Consider the following 22,342-nt stretch of genomic DNA (forward strand, 5'->3'; position numbering starts at 1 on the left):
GCTAACATCATATTTATGAGACCAATCAATATCTTCTTCATTTACCATTAATTATACTGCAGATTATTGCATGTGTTGCTACTAGTAAGAGCATTCAACCCTGAAACTGCAACCCTTTCCTAAGATTATATAACAAAGCTCAAACACGTCCTGTCACTATGAGATGGCAGCCTTCTTAGTATGCCACAAGAGCAGCACAGCAATGCAACAACTAAGATCATGTGACCTATACATGCTCTCCCTGGCAGCCCACTCTAACATATTAGAGGCCAATGCCCAACTTAACCTTTTTTTTTAGACTAACTATGTTATATTTACTGTCAAAATAAAATTAAAATATGTTTTTCCTATTTCTATTATAACATTGTTATTTATTCCATTGCTTTCTTGTAGATATCCTGCCAGGATTTACATCAAATTATTATACCAGCACAAAATGATATTGGTTTGTTCTTCTGCTTATGACCTATACCTATTATGATGCCATAAATCATGAAATCTCTGCATTTGAGCTTTATGAACCATTGCATAGCATAGATGTTTAAAAAATCTATAATATGTACTCAGCAATTTATTATTCTTTATGTAAAATGAAAAGCATGACTTGTTTTAAGTGTTCATATTTCTTTCTAACCTTACGGTGCTTTTTTAATAAATCAGATTTCACTGCATAATCCTCCAGTGTGATGAGATGAGCACTATCTGAAATGATATTTTGAAAGCAAGCTTATTCAACATATATAGGTCATGCTCAGTCAAAACAGTGTTGACTTTAAAATAAAATATGATCTTTAATTAAAAACCATGATTGACTCATTACCAGTCTGTTTATTAAACGGATTATAAATTCAGTTACTACTTATTTTCAGAACCTGAATATAAATATTTGTATGCTTACAAGGGTTGATTAAATAAGGAAGGTGAATTAAAACATTCATGATTTTATGTATGATGAATATACATTTTATTTTGATTTTTAGCTGTTCCCAAAACAAGGCAGTGGAAATTCATAGAGAAAATTGACCTTGGGGATGTTCAATTTTTATATGTCTGGTTAAGATAAAATGTATGCTGTGCAGGTTTAATAAATATTCAAGTAAACTGCAATACATTTTTATTACCTTGTTTTGTTTTTATATGCATTTGCTTCTAAGCCTGGATATAATACATTAGACATAGTGGAGTTGATTTACTACAACAAATAAGTTGTTCGCTTTGCAAGGGAATGTTCCCCAGGGTTTAGTGAATGAGGTGAAGCTCTACGGACTTCCATCATCCAATCATGTACCAGCAAAAATTCATTTTTTTTTGTTTGTTTTTTATTTTCCTTGCACGTGATTAGGTAATCTTTGCAAAGTGAAACTTTGCTACTTTTATTAAGTTCTGGGACATATTTCCTTGCAAAGTGCAGCTTCCCTTGCATGGGAATTTATATCTTTGAAATTTATTTTCTTGTGCTATAATTTGTAAATCACCTTTAGTGGGTATTGCAGTACAAAACCAGTAGTATTCTGTGCATTTATGAGGACTCCTAAATAACCTTTATGAGGACTGCTAAATAACCTTCTGAACAGCATGCATGGTGCCAGTTTTTATCTGCGTTGTCACCCAAACCTCTTTCCTATACTTATTTAGACTGTTGCACTGTTGTGCCAGAATCATTTGGATTGTGCAAAAGTTTGACTTTGGAAAATACACTGCATTTAAATATCTGGAATTATGTTATTTCATCTAAAGATGAAATCATACTATCATATGTTGGCCTTCAAACATCTTCCTTAGGATGCCAAAACTGTAGGCTGGTATTGTGATTAATCTCTGAGGAGGCATGAATTAATGTTTAGGTACATAATCCTGGCTTGAAGGAGAGCTGGTTGGGCATTCCCATATACTATACTTTCCCGTATACTATACATGCTGCTTTTGTGCTATCATGATAAAAAAGAAAGACTCACATTTCTGCATCTACAATAGATATTACAGTGCTTGGTACCAAAAACGGATAAGCAGGGACAATTCTATATTTAGGTCAGCTTCTGTGCATACAGAGTCATTTAAAAATGATGTTTAATTTGCTTATATTTGTCTTTTCCCCCCTCATTAAAATTCTAATGAATTAAAGAAAAAACCCTTAAATTTTCATCTCATATGTTATTTTTTACAGTTACCATCACTGGGTTACTGTGCTACTTGATGCAGTACAGGCCGATCATAGCAGGTGAGAGGGGTAAACTTGATGATGTACATAACTTCCAGAAAACATCACAGCACCCTGCCTCAATATACCCCTTAAGTCCTGATGCAAATACTGGGCCAGATCTTGGGAGAAGTTATGCAAATATCAAAATGCGTTCAAAAGGGCATTCCTGTATTTGCATGCAAAAAGGGAACACAAGGGAGAACCAGACTAAATGCAGTATGCAGTAAGAACCTGGGTTTAATAAAAATACATAGGAAACTCACATGTGTATGACAAGTTTATATCTAGTACTGCAGTAGGATAGTAAATCAACACAGGCTCCTGAACTCTCCTGGTGTAGCGCAGTGTCCCTGCTGTGACAATGTGCCTCTGGGATAGCTGAAGGTCACAGCAGGAGGAAGTTGAGCCAGAGGTGACATCAGCACAGAGCCATGGATGGCCAGTAACACGTTTCAAAGCTTCCGCTTCTTTCTCAAACCTGACTGGATACAGAGCGATTTAATATAGTTTCCGGGGGAGATTGGACCAGAAAAAAGACTACTACTGTGGATTAGTTTAGTTTAATTTTTTTTTGAATTAGGGTACACCCCAAAAGAGTAAGAAAGATCAAATACAACAATGGCTGGGTAAGGCCGGTATACATGTCTATTCTGCACAAGGTACGGACAAGTCCTGTGGGATCCATGCCTAGTTCATTTTAACCACTTAAGCCCCGGAGGATTTGGCTGCTCAAAGACCAGGGCCTATTTGCGATTCGGCACTGCGTGACTTTAATGGACAATTGCGCGGTCGTGCAACGCTGTACCCAAATGAAATTGGCGCCCTATTTTTCCCACAAATAGAGCTTTCTTTTGGTGTTATTTGATCACCTGTGTAATTTTTAATTTTTGCGCTATAAACAAAAAAAAAGCGACAATTTTGAAAAAATAACAATATTTTTCACATTTTTTATATGAAATTCCCCCCCAAAAAAATGTAAAAATCTAATTTTTTTAACATTTTAGGTCAATTTGTTTTCTGCTACATATTTTTGGTGAAAAAATCGCAATAAGCGCATTTTGATTGGTTTGCACAAAAGTTATTGCGTTTACTAACTACGGGAAATATTTATGTCATTTTTATTGTTTTTTTTTTTAACTAGTAATGGTGGCGATCTGCGATTTTTTTTTTGAGACTGGGACTTTGCGGCGGACAGATTGGACCCTTGACTGACATTTTTGACACTTTTGGGGGTACCAGTGACATTACTACAGTAATCATGGATACATGGACCAGTAAGCACGGTCAGGGATGTTATATCTCCCTAACAGCACACTGAGTAAATGCAGTGGCGGCTGGGCCTGAGGTGGATAGCAGTTTGGCGCATGTCCTTCCACCACCGAGGATTGCAGGGCGTCTCAGTTTGCCTCCTGTTCCTAACTCCTCCTACTCCGCTTCCTCATCCTCTACCGCCTCCTCATCCGGTCAGCGTAACACCTTCACCACCAACTTCAGCACAGCCAGGGGTAAACGACAGCAGGCAGTTTTAAAACTTGCCTGTTTGGGGGAAAACCCCCACACCGCGCAGGAGTTGTGGAGGAGCATGGAACAGCAGACCAATGAGTGGTTGGTGCCAGTGAGCCTCAAGCCCGGCCTGGTGGTGTGCGATAATGGGCGAAATCTCGTAGCAGCTCTGGGCCTAGCCGGTTTGACGCACATCCCTTGCCTTGCACATGTGCTGAATTTGGTGGTACAGAGGTTCCTTAAAAATTACCCCGATATGTCAGAGCTGCTGCAGAAAGTGCGGGCCGTCTGTGCGCACTTTCGGTGTTCTCACCCTGCTGCTGCTTGCCTGTCAGCGCTGCAGCGTAATTTCAGGCCTTCCTGCTCACTGCCTCATATGTGACGTGCCCACAAGGTGGAACTCCACCTTGCACATGCTGGCCAGACTTATTGATTGACTTGATGATTGACTTATTGACTTATTTATTGATAAGCGGAATACAACAACAGTATCCAATTGGTGTATCTCACTTTTAACATATGCAGATTAGGCCGCAATTTGTTTTTTTCCCCTAAATGGGTTTTTATTGATAAGCGGAATACAACAACAGTATCCAATGGGTGTATCTCACTGTAACATATGCAGACTAGGCCGCAATTTATTTTTTCCCCTAAATGGGTTTTTATTGATAAGCGGAATACAACAACAGTATCCAATGAGTGTATCTCACTGTAACATATGCAGACTAGGCTGCAATTTAATTTTTTTCCCCTAAATGGGTTTTTATTGCAAAGCGGAATACAACAACAGTATCCAATGGGTGTATCTCACTGTAACGTATGAATAAAAAAGTTTTGTTTTTGCCTTTAATTGGTGATTTTTGATGAGCAGATTTGAACAGCAGTGTCTAAACGCTTACTGTCACAGTAAATTATGAATGAAAAACTGAAAAATAATTGTCCCCTTAATTGGTGCTTGTTGAATAGCAGATTAGAACTGCAGTGTCTGAACACTGTAAGTCACAGTAAAATATGAAGGAAAAATGTTTTTTTCTTTTTTAAATCCAGATTAAGCAGACACATATGCACTGAGCTTGCATTACATGGCCGCTACATGCCGCACGCCTAACAGGTTTGATACTGTTGTTGTTCTATTCCGCTATTGAATAAAAAAAACCCATTTGAATGAAAAACTGAAAAATAATTTTTTCCCTAAAAACTGAAAAATAATTATGTTTGCCTTACATCGGTGCTTTTTGAAGAGCAGATTAGAACTGCAGTGTCTAAACGCTGTAAGTCACAGTAAAATATGAAGGAAAAATGTTTTTTTTTTTTTAAATTCAGATTAAGCAGACACATATGCACTGGGCTTGCATTACATGGCCGCTACACGCCGCACGCCTAACAGGTTGGATAATGTTGTTGTTCTATTCCGCTATTGAATAAAAAAAAACGTTTGAATGAAAAACTGAAAAATATTTTTTTGTCCCCTAAAAACTGAAAAATAATTATTTTTGCCTTACATTGGTGCTTTTTGAAGAGCAGATTAGAACTGCAGTGTCTAAACTGTCACTGTAAAATATGAAGGAAAAAAGTTTGTTTTTTTTTAAATCCAGATTAAGCAGACACATATGCAATGAGCTTACATTACATGGCCGCTGCACACCGCATGCCGCCCACCTAACAGACTGATAAAAGTTTTTTTTTCTCCCTCCTCCTCACTGGGCTCAGGTCAGGGCAAAAAGATTGTGCACTGCACCCCCACACAATAAAATCAATGTAGATCACTGTCTGATTAAAGAAGATTCTTCCTATTCTTTCGCTGAAAGCAATCTCCAGCCTGCCCCTACAATAATTATCTCCTATCTCTCCCTCAGCAGCAGTAGGAACCTGTCCCTAGTATGGTTAGAGCAGAGTGACGCGCGGCGCTATGTGACTCCAGCTTATATAGAGGCTGGGTCACATGCTGCACTGGCCAATCACAGCCATGCCATTAGTAGGCATGGCTGTGATGGCTTCTAAGGGCACACTAGTTAAACGCTTGCTGATTGGCTGCCTTGCAGCTGTTGAAACCGTGCCATTAAAACCACGCCAAAACATTAAAACCGCGCCAAAACATGAAATAACATTACCGAACAACGGACTGTATCCCGAACATACAGGGAAATGTTCAGGTCCGTGTCCGGGTACCGAATACCCAAAAGTCCGGTGCGATCCCGAACAATACAGTCCTTGTTTGCTCAACCCTAGTTACTAGATGAGAAATGTATATTTAGCAAAGGAAATATATACACACTAGTGTTCCTACCATTCTATGTCTCTGGGCAACCAAAAATTAGGTGTACGCCCATCACACATAGTGGGCAGGAAAAAGATAATCTTCTAACAGAGAAAAGGTTTATACGTAATACATGGTGATGTCATATGCCTACCCTATCTAGTGGACTGCATCCTATATAAAGTAGCATTTACCATATGTCACTACTTACCACCAAGTGGTGAAACAGATAGCAGGTTGTGTAGTAAAAAAAATCAAGCAAATATTAGAGACAACCTGAAATATGTAAACAAAATGTGAATGAATAAGTGCTCCAGGGAAGGAGGCCCATAATGAGTGTAATTAGATTTTTCAAACATATCTAAAAATGTGTGAGTATATGGATAATAGACATATTTAGAACCTGAATTGTTGGTAATAGATTTCATGTCAGTTATAAATCTGATAACGATGTTAATTTCTATCTCTTCATTCAGGCCTTTTGGGGCAAGAGTAGGTAGGGTAAAAATACATGTTTCCTGTTGACAGTCATTATGTATTCAATGACCCATACTTTAGGATCTTGCAAGGATTCTTTGTGATACTCTGAGAAATTACATGGTATGCTATGTTTTGTATTGCCCTCTTTCATAAACTGACAGTGTTCCCTGAACCTTTTGCAGAAGGCCCTGAGGGTTCGACCTACATATAGCAACCCACATGTAGAAGAGAGGCAATAGGTCATGTACATGGATGAACAGTTTAGGAAGGCACTTATATAGAAAGTTCTATTTTCCATAAAGGGCTTTTAGCCATGTTGGATGTGCTCACATGTAAGACATAGGGGATTTTTGCAACAAAACATACCTACAAGTGGAATTAAGGTAAGCTGCCCTCCTATGGTAGACTATGTGACCGACTTAATTTTCTTGGGGACAACTTTGCTCTTCATGCTGGATGCTTTTCTGTAGGCAAATTTAGGTACCTGGGAAATGGACTGTTTTAGGTTTGGATCCTGGTGTAGGATGGACTAATGCTTTCAAAACATACCCTCCATCCTCTGGTACTAGGCATGATATTGGGTAATAAATCTTACTGGGGTATCATCAGTATTCTGAGATTTAGGGATTTTAATATCATCTGTCAAATAAAGGTAATAAGCCTCCTTGATCACATCTCGATGGTACCCCTTGTCCAGGAATTCATTTTTTAATTGCCACACTTTGTTATTCCAGATCTTCTAATCTCATACAATTATGCCTCAAATGGAAAAATTGGCTCTAGGGGACATTCTTTACCCATCTGGGGTGGTGGCAACTTAGCTACAATGAGCGGATCCTGGTGACTAAATTCTAAATCCAGAAAACAAAGGCAAGTGGCATTGGCAACAAAAGTGAGAGGGAACCTGAAAATCTCAGAATTTTAATATGAAACAAATTCCTGAGATAATGCAGCAGGGTCATCCCAAATGATGACATCATCAATATGGCGGCCATAGAAGATGAGATGTGCTGCATGGGGATTATTGTTCCAGATACACCTGGTATCCCACAGAACGAATGGTCAGGTTCCCATAATTGGGGGGAAGATTTGCCCCCATAGCTGTACTTGTCTTCTGGAGGTAGAAGTCTCCCTCAAATAAAAAGTAGTTATGATCCAATTTTTTTGCTGCCAGAATGAAGATGGACTGCTTGGTGTTAAGATAGGAATCACTGGGAAGGAAATGTTAAACTGCTTGGAGGCCTACCTTGTGTGGTATGGATGTTTGTGAACATACATCAGGAGAAACCCACAGATATGAGGGCACCCAGGAGTAGGGGCTAAGCAACTCCAAAAGATAAACTCCATCATAAACGTAAGATGGTAATGCCTGTGATAAGAGCTGAAGGAAATAGTCAATGCAAAGGTAACTGGTGGTAATACTGGTGGTAATACTCTCCATAGAAACTACTATGGGGCATCCCGGGGGTTCTGTAGATCATTATGTAGTTTTGGGAGGTGGTAGAAGTATGGCACCTTGCAAAAATCTTTGTGGAAAAAGGCAGCCTCTGTTTTGGTGAGAATCCCCTTTTGCTGTAATAAGTTTCAGACTCCTCTATAAATGTAGCGAGTGGATGTGATGTTATTTTTATGCATGTTTTGGTGTCAGATAGAAGATGATGGGCTTCCCTCAGATAATTAGTTACATTTTGGAGAACAAGCTACTCCCCCTATCTGCAAAGTTGATGATGATGATGCCATCAGGCCATGCACAGATCAAGATTCAAACTGTGTATGGGCAGGCTGAATGTACCAAGTTGATAGATTGATCAACTTAGGTACAACCAGCATACCGGGCTTTACACTCTTTATTGCGCTTACAATTATCGCAAGCGGCTTATATAGCCGCTAACTATGGCAACCTGTGGGCATGGTTTAAATTCTACTAATCTGGCGGGGCTTAAAGGGGGTGTGGTTAAATAGTCTGAGATGATTACATAGTCCAGAATGTGGTAATGGGCATGTACAGTGCACAGTAAAGCTGCAAAAATGCCAAGTGTGATGATGTATACAGCTTGCTTGGCAGACTGAACAAAAATGACAACCCAAAGATATAGAGGCAGGTTGCAACTGGTGGCAGGCTAGTTACAGGGTGCATCTGGTGGCTTTGGTGGCAGGATAGTGACAGGCTGCATCTACTGGCTGTAGCAGCAGGCTAGTGACATGCTGCATCTGGTGCTGTGGTAGCATGCCAGTGACAGGCTGCATCTGGTGCTGTGGTAGCAGGCAAGTGACAGGCTGCATCTGGTGGCTGTGGTGGCAGGCTAGTAAAAGGCTGTATCTGGTGGCAGGCTAGTGACATGCTGTATCTGGTCACTGCATTAGCAGGCTAGTAACAGGCTGCATCTGGTGGCTGTTGTGGCAGGCTAGTGACATGCTGCATCTGGTGGCAGTGATGGCAGGCTAGTGACAGGCTGCATCTGGTGGGAGGCTAGTGAAAATGGCTGCATCTGGTGGCAGGCTAGTGACATGCTGCATCGAGTGGCTGTGGTGGCAGGCTAGTGACATGCTGCATTGAGTATAATCCAAAAAGAAATTTGCGATGCTTGGCACCTGGCTCCTGCGCTCAGAATCAGGTTGACATCCACTAATGGCTAAGCCTTGCTGCCCTCTACGACCGGGGTGGTCGACAAAACACTGTAGACATAAACAAAAAGAAGGGCGCACCAGCCTAGCGCATTATCCTCAGTAAGCTATTTATTGATAAAATTGTTAAAAAATGCTGCATTGAGTAGCTGTGGTGGCAGGCTAGTGACATGCTGCATTGAGTGGCTGTGGTGGTAGGCTAGTGACACGCTGCATCTGGAGGCTGCGGTGGCAGGCTAGTGACATGCTGCATCTAGTGGCTGCAGTGACAGACTAGTGACCATCTGCATCTGGTGGCTGCGGTGGCAGACAAGTGATAGGCTGCATCTGGTGACAGGCTAGTGACATGCTGCATCTGATGGCTGTGATGGCAGGCTAGTTAAAGGCTGCATCTGGTGGCTGCCATGGCAGGCTAGTGACATGCTGCATCTGGTGGCTGCAGTGACAGGCTAATATCCAGCTGCATCTAGTGGCTGCGGTGGCAGGCTAGTGACAGGCTGCATCTGGTGGCTGTGGTGGCAGGATAGTGACCAGCTGCATCTGGTGGCTGCAGTGACAGGCTAGTGACCAGCTGCATCTGGTGACGGCGGTGGCAGGCTAGTGACAGGCTACATCTGGTGGCTGTGGTGGAAGGCTAGTGGCCAGCTGCATCTGGTGGCTGCAGTGACAGGCTAGTGACCAGCTGCATCTGGTGGCTGTGGTGGCAGGCTAGTGATAGGTTACATCTGGGGGCTTCGGTAGCAGACTAGTGACCAGCTGCATCTGCTGGCTGCAGTGGCAGGCTAGTGACATGCTACATCTAGTGGCTGCAGTGAAAGACTAGTGAGCAGTTGGATCTGGTGGCTGCACTGACAGGCTAGTGACAGGCTGCATCTGGTAGCAGGCTAGTGATAGGCTGCATCTGGTGGCTTCATTGGCAGGCTAGTCACCAGCTGCATCTTGTGGCTGTGGTGACAGCCTAGGGACATGCTGCATATAGAGGCTGCAGTGACAGACTAGTGAGCAGCTGCATCTGGTGGCTGCGGTGGCAAGCTAATGATAGGCTGCATCTGGCTAGTGACCAGTTGCATCTGGTGGCTGCGGTGACAGGCTAGTGACATGCTGCATCTGGTGCCTGCGATGGCAAGCTAATGACAAACTGCATCTGGTGGCTGCGGTGGAATGCCAGTGACTGGCTGCATCTGATAGACGTGGTGGCAGGCTAGTGACAGGCTGCATATGGTGCTGTGGTGGCAGGAAGAAAGAGAGGGGGAGGCGCACCTAAGTGTAGTATTAAAACATAGTATTTTATTGCATAAGATCAAGAACAATTACAAGATTTTAAAAGAATGTCATTATTCTCAAAGGGTGCTGCTGTTCCAGAAGTCCGTCAGGGGGTCTGGATGGTTGCTTGAAGGACAGCTGGGACACCTAGAGCGTCCAGGAAGAACGTGCAACCGGCGTGGACCGTACGGAAGGAAATTACGTCATGGGAAGAAGCGGAACCTGGATCGTGAGAATGATGTGATAACACACAGCTCCTTCTACTGCCCTGCTGTACCTAGGAGGTTACCAGCTTAAATGCACAAATGTGTGATTGTCCACGGCCGTGGCACTACAACGTCCAGGGGGCCATGGACATTATTAAAAATATATTAAAAACAAAACATATCCATAATGAATTAGTTGTTAACTATAAATCAATACACCACCAATCCACTATATTAAAAAACGATGTAAACCCAAGAAGGGAAGAGGGGAGAGGAGTAAGGGGGCGGGGGGGGGGGGGGGACTGGACACAATAATCAATACCTGCCTAACAGGCAATCGGGCTGGGAGTGAAACATAATTATAAATGATTAATGCTTAATGCAACATGTACACAAAAATAGAAAATAACAGAGATAAAAAAGGGAAAGAAAATTACAATATCATACACTATCTGCTTTAGGGCTCTAATTACTCTAATTATCAGTGAGCCCCCACCCCCAAGACAAGGATATAGTCCATGCAACATCCAGAGTGCTGTACAAAAATTAAGGGTATATGTTGAGAAAATGAAGTGAAGACAACCAATTATTACAGTAATGTATGGACCTCAATTTCATCATTTAACCCCTAGGAGTGAGAGTGTTTAAGAAATATATCCAGAAGGTCCCCTGCTGGCATAAACGTTTCAAATGTTCTGCTGCAGGCAGGCTACTAGGATATGGACATTGTATGTTTATACAAAGGACTTATGTCAATATTTTTTCTTTTTTGTGTCACTAACCATCCATTGGCTGTGCACCAGATATTCTTTGCTTTTTATGCTGTGGTGGCAGGTGGCAGGTGGCATCTGGTGGCAGGATACAGTGACTAAGAGCGACCCCCCATGGTAGTAGTAGTATGCACTATAGGATTGTAAAGGATCTAGAACACCTTTGGGTGTCCCGAAGAAAGTAGGAATGAGGCCGTGGCGAACAGTAGGTATAGCCAAATTGCGTTAACACACAGGCAGTACAGAGCAATCCTCCACTCACAACGATCCTAAACAGGATCAGGGCATGGGGAGAGGAGGTGAGGGGCTACAGCACACAAGCTTAGCAATGCAAGTGTGTGCAGATCAAGGCTCACCATAACAGGACAGCTAGAAGTAATAACACATTGCTGCTTAGAGAGAGAGGGCAAGCTGATGACAACTGCAGAGTGTGGGCTATTGGGGACACAGTGTCAATATGCAGGATGTCAGGGCAGGTGCTGGTCAATTGCTGGTACAGTGATGCAGGTTTTGGCAGAGTTGGGAGGAATGTGTCTGGATTTCAGGCAGCTTGAAAACTGGACATATGATTGGAAAACTGGACAGTTGGTAACCCTACCAACAACACTTGTGTCTCAGGCTAATCCCGACTTCTGTGTGTCTGGTAACCCTGCCATTGCCGCCGCCTGACTCTGCTTCCCGCTCACAGCAGCCACGCCGCTCTCCCTCTCAGCCATGCAAGCTAATTTATCTCTCTGCCAGGCACTTCCACTGGCTGTGGGCAGCAGCGGTTAAGAACTATAATCTAAGCATCTGCAAATGCGGCTGGCCACCGCCGCCTGTGTGTGGGAACCAGAAAATAGTCCCAAAGCTGCTGCATGTACCACCACATGGGGGATCCAAGAAAATGTTGCATGCTCGTTTATTTGCAATGCACATTTTTTACTTTATGTGGTAAGAGTATGAGAGGGCAGAGTGGGCCCCCCTTACCTTGGGGCCCGTGTTCATCGCGCACCCTGCAAACATGGACAATACGCCACTGCAACATATGCTGTATACACAAATACAACTGCATTTCCCATATAAGTATGTCCCTGACTTTAAATATTGAAACTATTGAATTCTGAAGGGCTTTCCTAGAAGGAGAGAATTGATGCGTCCAGCTGTCAGAAGAACTCATGCTCAAGCCGAATTCCAGCAAATTTTTATTTTTTTTGTTTGTACAGAAATTGGTAGGGCTAGAAACCTTGTCAGGACCTTGTTGTGGTCTTTGAATTCTTTGGAGGAATTCCCCCTTTTTTCATGACAGTATATAGAGTAATGAAATTTATTTCCAGCTGGAACACAGACTGTAACTAAACACTTTTTTCACTAAAATTGAGAAAGACTAGAATCCCTGTCATATTCCTTTTTAAACATTCAAGATAATGGGCGATTAGAAATATGTATGTAATTACCCACAAGTTTACACACAAGAGGGGGGGAGAGATACAGTGAAAAGATAATACTCAGTGTTAGTAAAAGGGGACATTAGACTCCTAATTACAGTTGTTTATATTTGAATGAGAATTTAAATTCCTCCCAATAATATAATTTCTTAGTTAAATCTGCAGACTTATCTCAGTGGGCCACAGTGCGGTCTTCCATTGTTTGAATATCGTTCCTCCAGATAAACAGATAAGAACATACAATCAGTACATGAACATAAACAAGATATGCACTGGGTATACAGCCAACAGTTCTGAGGCATAGCAGCGATGCTTCCTAGAAGGATTCAGGAATCTTCCCCAGGAACATGAGTTTCAGGTCTAGCTCCTCCGTGCGGTGTGCTGATAATGGAATCTTTTCAGAGAGAACTTTCCAGTAAAAGGTTTAGCTAGTTACCAAGTGATAAAACAGGAAAATACCATGGAGTACTGTCCATCAGTAGTCTTTTGTCACAGTGGCATCTTGTGAACAATATCGGTATTGCAAGTTCAAGAAATATTACTTCTTCCATAGGCTGAAGGCATGACAGTAAGTAATGTACCAGGGAAGGCCAACAAAAGTGTTTGGTCCTGATGTTAACTTAAAACAGAGGTAAAAAACTGAGACTGGTACTGTCCCATAAGAGGGAGAAGATAAAAGGATTGGTAGTTTACACAGGTACATGTAGTTGAGGGTATTCAACACTTTATAAACCGTAGCTCATGTCTCACACAGACAATCTAGTATGTATCTAGCCAGGCCACAAGCAAGATATTGTAATACTCAATATTCAGATGACTCATCAAATGACCTTCCCAGAGACTATCCTTGTGTATTCCCTGTTTGAGAGTGTACATCACCAGAGCTTAAAGCATATTTGTGGGAGCAGGTCCTTCCTCAACACAGTACCGCAGGTGCCCCCTTAATGCCACCAGAACATGCAAACAAAAGGATGTGGCTATCTGATGTAGTATATTATGAAGTGTTGGTTCAGCAAAGTTCATTTATTCAATGGCATTCTGAAAGAGAGCCATAAGTAACAAATTACGAATACTCATGCTATGTGTTAAACCCAGTTCATCCAACCTCCTGTAGCTGCTTATGCACCTGTCCCACTTTTGCAAACATCATACATATTACCACAGGGCATATAATGTATTCCACATTATATGACAAACCAAAAAATAAAATTATTAGGTGTAGAGTAAATATATACAGTAACTAATTAGTCAGAAAATGTGATTGCAAATTCAAAAGTGATCTATTTCATAATCATGCATCCGCCAATAAAGTGCTCTGTGCTCAATAGTTCATCGAGAAAGTACTGAAGTGCTCCAGACAAAACATGCCATGAAGTGTGGCACACACCCCTCCTATGCCCCTACTCACCAGAAAAAATGGACCCTGAGCTTTTTAATCTGGGGGTCAAGCTTGCTTATATCTGGTGAAGGGGTGCCACAGATCTTCTCTTTTCTTTCTATGCCTCCAACACGCTGGGTTATATATAGCTAACGCTATACGCAAAACCTAAGGATTGTAATTTCAGTAACCAGTTGTTGCATCCACCAAAACAATCGTAGGAAGGTGCCACGGCTTAGGCATGGGGCTTTTGGAGTGATTAATTACTTTAAATACACTATTTTATCAAAAGTATTGGGACATCTGTCTTTTCACACACATGAACTTTAATGGCATCCCGGTCTTAGTCCGTAGGGTTCAAAATTGAGTTGGCCCACCCTTTGCAGCTATAATAGCTTCAGCTCTTCTGGGAAGGCTGTCCACAAGGTTTAGGAGTGTATCTATGGAAATGTTTGACCATTCTTCCAGAAGCGCATTTGTTAGCTTAGGCACTGATGTGGGAGAGAAGGCCTGGCTCGCAGTCTCCGCTATAATTCATCCCAAAGGTGTTCTATCGGGTTGAGCTCAGAACTCTGTGAAAGCAAGTCAAGTTACTCCACCCCAACTCGCTCATTCTTGTCTTTATGGACATTGCTTTGGGCACTGGTTCAAATCATTTGGTGGAGGGGGGATTATGGTGTGGAGTTGTTTTTTAGGGGTTGGGCTTGGCCCCTTAGTTCCAGTGAAGGGAACTCCTAAGGCGTCAGCATACCAAGATATTATGGACAATGACATGCTCCAAACTTTGTGGGAACAGTTTGGTGTTGGCCCTTCCTGTTCCAACATGATTGCGCACCAGTGCACAAAGCAAGGTCCACAAAGACATGGATGAGCAAGTTTGGGGTGGAGAAACTTGACTGGCCTGCACAGAGTCCTGACCTCAACCCTGATAGAAACATCTTTGGGATGAATTAGAGAGCAGACTGTGAGCTAGGGCTTCTCTACAACACCAGTGCCTGACCTCACAAATGCGCTTCTGGAAGAATGGTCAAACATTCTCATAGACACACTCCTAAACCTTGTGGACATCCTTCCCAGTAGAGTTGAAGCTGTTATAGTTGCAAAGGGTGGGCCAACTCAATATTGAACCCTACCGACTAAGAGTGTAAACCCTACGGACTAATGAGTGTAAAGACAGGCATCCCAATACTTTTGGTACTATAATGTGTGTGTATATGTGTATATATATTGTGAGGGATTAGCTCGGTAGCGGGTGTGGAGGACCCCTTTGGGGGGGTTCGTTACACAGGGAGATAGCCGAGGAGTGGTTGAAAACAACAGTTTATGATTTATTCTTCCAATTTCTTCAAACAAGTGCATGCAGCAAAAACATCAAAAAATCAAAATAAAACACAAAATAAATCCTGGCCGCTGTGGGCGTCTACCTTCTCACACACAGGAACCTACCTAAAGAGTCTTCCCAACCTACTGTTGGGCAGACACTGCTGATCCTACAGCAGACACTCAAATGTCCATTTGTGTTTTCTTTACACAGAAAAAGTTCAACACCTCACCTTTAGAAGTCTCTCATCTGACTGCTCTCCCCAGCTCACACAGCCTCAGGAGGCAGCAATCAATAGACTTCCTATGGACAAATTATAGAGGCCTTAATTGCCTCATTCTGAACAGCTGAAGGTTTTTCAACTTCCGTACACCTTCCTGCCTACCTCTGCAGCCGACACCCTATAGTAATTGGTGAATTGTCTAAACCAAGCAGAAATGTATCTCCCGTCTGTGACAACACCCATAGATTTACCTGACTTCCTGTCACATACCCCCCTCTTGTTTCAACCCTAGGGTTGGGACACAGGTTGCAAGGCACGCATGTGCTCGGGACAAACCATCTGCATTCCCCATTTGAACACCGGGGCGATGCGTTACCACAAAACTAAATTCCTGAAGGGCCAGGAACCACCTATTTATTCTCCTATTGGTCTCCTTGTTCTGTGCCATCCACTTCAATGGGGCATGATCCGTCACCAGTTCAAACTGTCTACCCAGGAGGTAGTACCGGAGAGAATCCAAAGCCCATTTCACCGCCAAACCTCTCAATGGTGGCATAATTCTCCTCATGGGCCTTCAACTTTTGGCTGAGGTACATAACAGGGTGTTCTTCCCCATTGATAATCTGGGACAGTACAGCTCCTAAACCCACATTTGATGCATCTGTCTGGACCACAAAGTCTCATGAAAAATCAGGTGACTTTAAAACTGGCTGACTACATAAGGCCTGTTTTAAAGCCTGAAAAGCTGTTTCTGCCTCGGGAGTCCATTTGATCATGACAGACTCCTTCCCTTTGGTCAAATTGGTCAGGGAAGCAGCCTGTGAGGCAAAATGGGGAATAAAACGGCGATAATAACCTGCAATCCCCAAAAATACATGAACCTGTTTCTTGTTGGTGGGACGTGACCAATCCTTAATAGCCTCAATTTTGTTTATTTGGGGCTTGATTAGACCTCTACCAATGGTATACCCCAGATACTTTGCCTCTTCTAGCCCAATGGTACATTTTTTTGGATTGGCTGTAAATCCAGCTTTCCAGATGGAATCCAACACAGCCTGAACTTTTGGTAAGTGTGAGTCCCAATCCTCACTGTGAATGACCACGTCATCGAGGTATGCAGCAGCATAGGCTTGATGAGGCCGAAGGGTCTTATCCATGGTGCGTTGGAATGTGGCAGGAGCATTCTGTAACCCAAAAGGCATCCTCCGATATTGGAAAGATCCGTCTGGAGTTACAAATGCTGTTTTTCCCTGGCCGACCCCGAGAGAGGAATTTGCCAATAACCCTTGGTAAGGTCTAACGTGGTCATGTACCGGGCAGTGCCTAGGCGATCAATTAGTTCATCTATGCGGGGCATAGGATAGGTGTCAAACTTAGTGATTTTATTCAGGCGGCGAAAATCATTACAAAACCGCCAACTTCCATCTGGTTTGGGCACTAAGACAATGGGACTGGACCAATCACTATTTGATTCTTCTATCACCCCCAACTCAAGCATTTTTTTTATTTCCTGGCGAATGGCCTCTCGCTGGACTTCTGGAATTCTATACGGCTTTAACTTGACCTTATCCCCTGGTGTGGTGATAATGTCATGTTTAACTCCAGAGACCCAACCTGGCAGGTCTGAAAACTTCTCCCTATTACGGAGCACAAATTATTTAACCTCCTGTTTCTGAATTTTGGACAGAGTCTCTGCTATACCAACTTCAGGGACAGTCAGGTTAAATGGAGCAGAAAATCGGGTAGTCTCAGCGACCAAGGACTCTCTATCCTTCCATGGTTTTAACAAGTTCACGTGATAGAGCTGCTCAGGTTTTCGTCTTCCCGGTTGGCTAATTTTATAATTCACCACCCCTATTTTCTCCAACACTTCATAGGGACCCTGCCATTTGGCTAGGAATTTACTTTCGACCGTGGGGACCAACACCAACACCCTATCACCAGGTGCAAAAGAACGGACCTGGGCCCCACGATTGTAAATCCTTTGTTGAGCCAACTGGGCTTGGGCTAAATGTACCTTCACAATCGGCATCACTTGGGCAAATCTATCTTGCATTTGTGCCACATGCTCAATCACACTTCGATGAGGGGAACTCTCACTCTCCCATGTTTCCCTCGCAATGTCCAGTAGGCCCCGGGGGTGCCTCCCATACAGCAGCTCAAACGGGGAGAACCCTGTGGATGATTGGGGAACCTCTCTTATGGCAAACATCAGATAAGGGAGCAGATAATCCCAATTCTTTCCGTCTTTATCCACCACCTTCCTCAACATTTGTTTTAAAGTTTTATTAAACCTCTCTACCAACCCATCTGTTTGAGGGTGATATACTGAGGTACGTAATTGGGTCACTTTCAGGAGTTTACAAAGTTCTCTGGTCACCCTAGACATAAACGGGATGCCCTGGTCAGTTAGGATTTCCTTAGGAAGACCCACCCGGCTGAAAACTTCTGAAACTGAAATAACTCCTTGGCTATGGTTTTAGCAGAGGTATTTCGGAGAGGAATCGCTTCTGGATAACGGGTGGCATAATCCATTATTACCAAGATGTGCTGGTGCCCTCTAGTGGACTTCAGTAAGGGCCCAACCAAGTCCATGGCGATCCTCTCAAAAGGGACCTCGATAATGGGCAGGGGTACCAACGGACTGCGGAAATGGGGCGTGGGTGCATTAATCTGACACACTGGACAGGAAGAGCAGTACAATTCCACTTCCTTAGTGATCCCAGGCCAATAAAACCTCTGGGTGATTCTCTCCCGGGTTTTTTCTGCTCCCAAATGTCCCCCAAGAATGTGCCCATGGGCCAGTTCCAAAACCATCTTGCGGTACGGTTTAGGCACTACCAGTTGCTCAAGGGTGTCCTCTATCCTCTGTGACACTCGATATAAGAGGTCCCTTTCAATAATGAAGTAAGGGAGGGCAATCCTCTCGTCAGGGTTAACTAACTCCCCATCTATCTTCACTACATTCTCCCGGGCTCTTAGCAATGTGGGGTCCCTCAATTGCTCAGTGATAAAATTTTCTCGGTGCACCTTAAGGTCATCCAACCCTAACGGCCGCTGTTCCTCTTCTGAGGTATCAGGCTCCTCCCTAGGGACTGGTGTTTCCCCGGCTAAGACTGAGCACGTAAATTCAGGATAATCCTCACAGTTAGAGGATTCTGGAGTAGATGTTTCAGGCTCAGAAGAACCACCTACTGGGGAATCTGGGCAATCCCAGAGTTCCCAGAACTTTGGGAAATCCCTTCCCACAATGGCGTCATGTGGCAGTTTGGGAACTAAACCCACTTGGTGACACAAGATACCGAGGGATGTTTCAAAAGTAACCGTAGTCACCGGATATTCTCGAGTGTCCCCATGTACACAAACTACAGCCATTTTCCTAGGATGTAAGTTTTTTTCACCACTAGATCACTTCTCACTAAGGTGACCAGGCTACCTGAAGCCAACAATACCACAACATCTTTACCATCTAAACACATTCTATATAAAGGTTTCTCATTCCCCTTTACTGCAGTGTATGTGGTTGCAAAAAAGGACTGTTGTCTCTCTGTCAGAAAGTCACAATGCATGGGTTCATTGCTGCTACATGTCCCTCTTCCCGGCAACGGTGACAAATCAACCTTCTGGTCCTCTCCTGTGGGATGGGTCTTCCAGGCCGCTCTCGCCAAACATTAGTAGTAGTCCTGCTAATACCTCTAGTTGCTCCTCTCTCCACCCCCATCCCCTGACGCAGTCTTACTTATAGGTGGGGAGGGTCTGGTCTTGGGGTGAAAAGTCTGTGCATCTCTGGGAAAAGAGGTCAAATTCTCTGTTGTTAGGTACCTTTCGACCAGGTCTACTAATATGTCTGCGGTTTCCGGACCACCATGGCTCACCCATTTCTGCAGGGTGTTAGGAAGAGACCTAAGAAATTTGTCCATGACTACTCGCTCCAAAATTTTTGGTCCGGACAGAATTTCTGGTTGCAGCCATTTCTTAGCCAAATGGATGAGGTCATACATCTGCGACCGGGGTGGCTTCTTCTGCTGATAACTCCAATTGTGGACCCGCTGAGCACGGACATCCAAGGTTACCCCAAAACGTGCAAATATTTACTCTTTTAATCGATCATAGTTTTTTGCATCTGCAAGCTCCAAGTCAAAATATGCCTTTTGAGCTTCTCCAGATAATAGGGGGTCCACTAGTCCAGCCCACTGTTCTTTAGGCCAACTCTCTTTCTCCGCTGTTCTTTCAAACGTGGTCAGAAACATCTCAGGGTCCTCATCTGTAGTCATCTTTGGCAATAAGTGGTTTACCCGAAAAGTCGGTATGTTACTGGCCTGACTCCCAGCCTCGGTCTGCTGTCTCTGAAGCTGTTTCACAATGGCCTCCATTTACTGCTGTTGTCTCTGTTCCAGGCCTACAATGGCCTCTCGGTGAGCTGCCATGCTCTCTTGGTGAGCCTGTTGTTGAGCTGCAAAGCTCCGCTGAAAATCCGCATTTGCCTGCTGTTGAGCTGCATTTGATATAATCAGTTGTTTCAGCATCTCCTCCATTTTGGGTTTACTTTAACTGCCCGCGGCACTCCACCATATGTGAGGGATTAGCTCGGTAGCGGGTGTGGAGGACCCCTTTGGGGGGGTTCGTTACACAGGGAGATAGCCGAGGAGTGGTTGAAAACAACAGTTTATGGTTTATTCTTCCAATTTCTTCAAACAAGTGCATGCAGCAAAAACATCAAAAAATCAAAATAAAACACAAAATAAATCCTGGCCGCTGTGGGCGTCTACCTTCTCACACACAGGAACCTACCTAAAGAGTCTTCCCAACCTACTGTTGGGCAGACACTGCTGATCCTACAGCAGACACTCAAATGTCCATTTGTGTTTTCTTTACACAGAAAAAGTTCAACACCTCACCTTTAGAAGTCTCTCATCTGACTGCTCTCCCCAGCTCACACAGCCTCAGGAGGCAGCAATCAATAGACTTCCTATGGACAAATTATAGAGGCCTTAATTGCCTCATTCTGAACAGCTGAAGGTTTTTCAACTTCCGTACACCTTCCTGCCTACCTCTGCAGCCGACACCCTATAGTAATTGGTGAATTGTCTAAACCAAGCAGAAATGTATCTCCCGTCTGTGACAACACCCATAGATTTATAGATTTACCTGACTTCCTGTCACAATATATATATATATATATATATATATATATATATATATATATATATATATTTATCAGGGTATAACACGCACTTTTTCCTGCTAAGAATGGAGGGCAAAGCACCAGTGCGTGTTATACGCCGATATAGTAAAAAAATAAAAAGCCGGGCAGCGCTGTGAGGCTGCTTTGGGGACACCGCGCTGGCGAGGCTGCATTAGGGACACTGCGCTGGCGAGGCTGCATTGGGGACACTGCGCTGGCTAGGCTGCATTAAGGACACTGCGCTGACTAGGCTGCATTGGGGACACTGCGCTGGCTAGGCTGCATTGGGGACACTGCGCTGGTGAGGCTGCATTGGGGACACTGCGCTGGCGAGGCTGCATTTATGGACACTGTGCTGATGAGTAGTGATGTCGCGAACATAAAATTTAATGTTCGCGAACGGCGAACGCGAACTTCCGCAAATGTTCACGAACCGGCGAACATTGCGAACCGCCTTAGACTTCAATAGGCAGGCGAATTTTAAAACCCACAGGGACTCTTTCTGGCCACAATATTGATGGAAAAGTTGTTTCAAGGGGACTAACGCCTGGACTGTGGCATGCCGGAGGGGGATCCATGGCAAAACTCCCATGGAAAATGACGTCGTCGACGCAGAGTCGGGTTTTAATCCATAAAGGGCATAAATCACCTAACATTCCTAAATTGTTTGGAATAACGTGCTTTAAAACATCCAGTGTGTGTATACGATCAGGTATGATGTTGTATTGATTAGGTAGTGTAAGGGTTACGCCCGTTTCACAGTGACAGACCAAACTCTGACAGACCCAACTCCCCGTTTAACGCACCGCAAACATCCGCAAACAGACCAGAACCGACCAAAATGGGCTTTAAGGGTTAGGGTTAGGTTTAGTGTTAGGGGATAGGGTTAGGGTTATGGTGAGATACTTAGGGTTAGAGTTAGTAACCCTACCCCTACGCCTCTAACCCTAACCCTCTAACCCTAAGCACTAAAAATAACCCTAACCCTAGCCCTAACCCTAATTCTAATTTTTTTTCTGGTTCTGGACATGCTACAGAGCTGAAACTTCACAGGTACACTTTTTAGACCCCCCAGACACCAAATCACACAAACAAAGTTCTTAAAAATTGTCATTTTTGATAGAGAACCAATTATTGGAAAAATTAAAAAATAAAAAAAAAATAAAAAAAAAAAATTCTTTGGGTTTAGTGTCTGGGGGGTCTAAAAAGTGTACCTGTGAAGTTTCAGCTCTGTAGCATGTCCAGAACCAGAAAAAAATTACGAATTAGGGTTAGGGCTAGGGTTAGGGCTAGGGTTAGGGCTAGGGTTAGGGCTAGAGTTAGGGGGTTAAGTTTAAGGTTAGAGGGTTAGGGTTAGGATTAGGGTTAGGGTTAGGTTTAGGGTTAGGGTTATTTTTATGGCTAGGCTTAGAGGGTTAGGGTTAAGGTTAGAGGGTTAGGGTTATGGTTATGGTTAGAGGGTTACGGTTAGGTTTAGTGTTAGGGGATAGGGTTAGGGTTACGG

The sequence above is a fragment of the Pelophylax lessonae genome, assembly GCF_965119305.1.
Source record: "Pelophylax lessonae genome assembly, chromosome: 3".
NCBI lineage: Eukaryota > Metazoa > Chordata > Amphibia > Anura > Ranidae > Pelophylax > Pelophylax lessonae.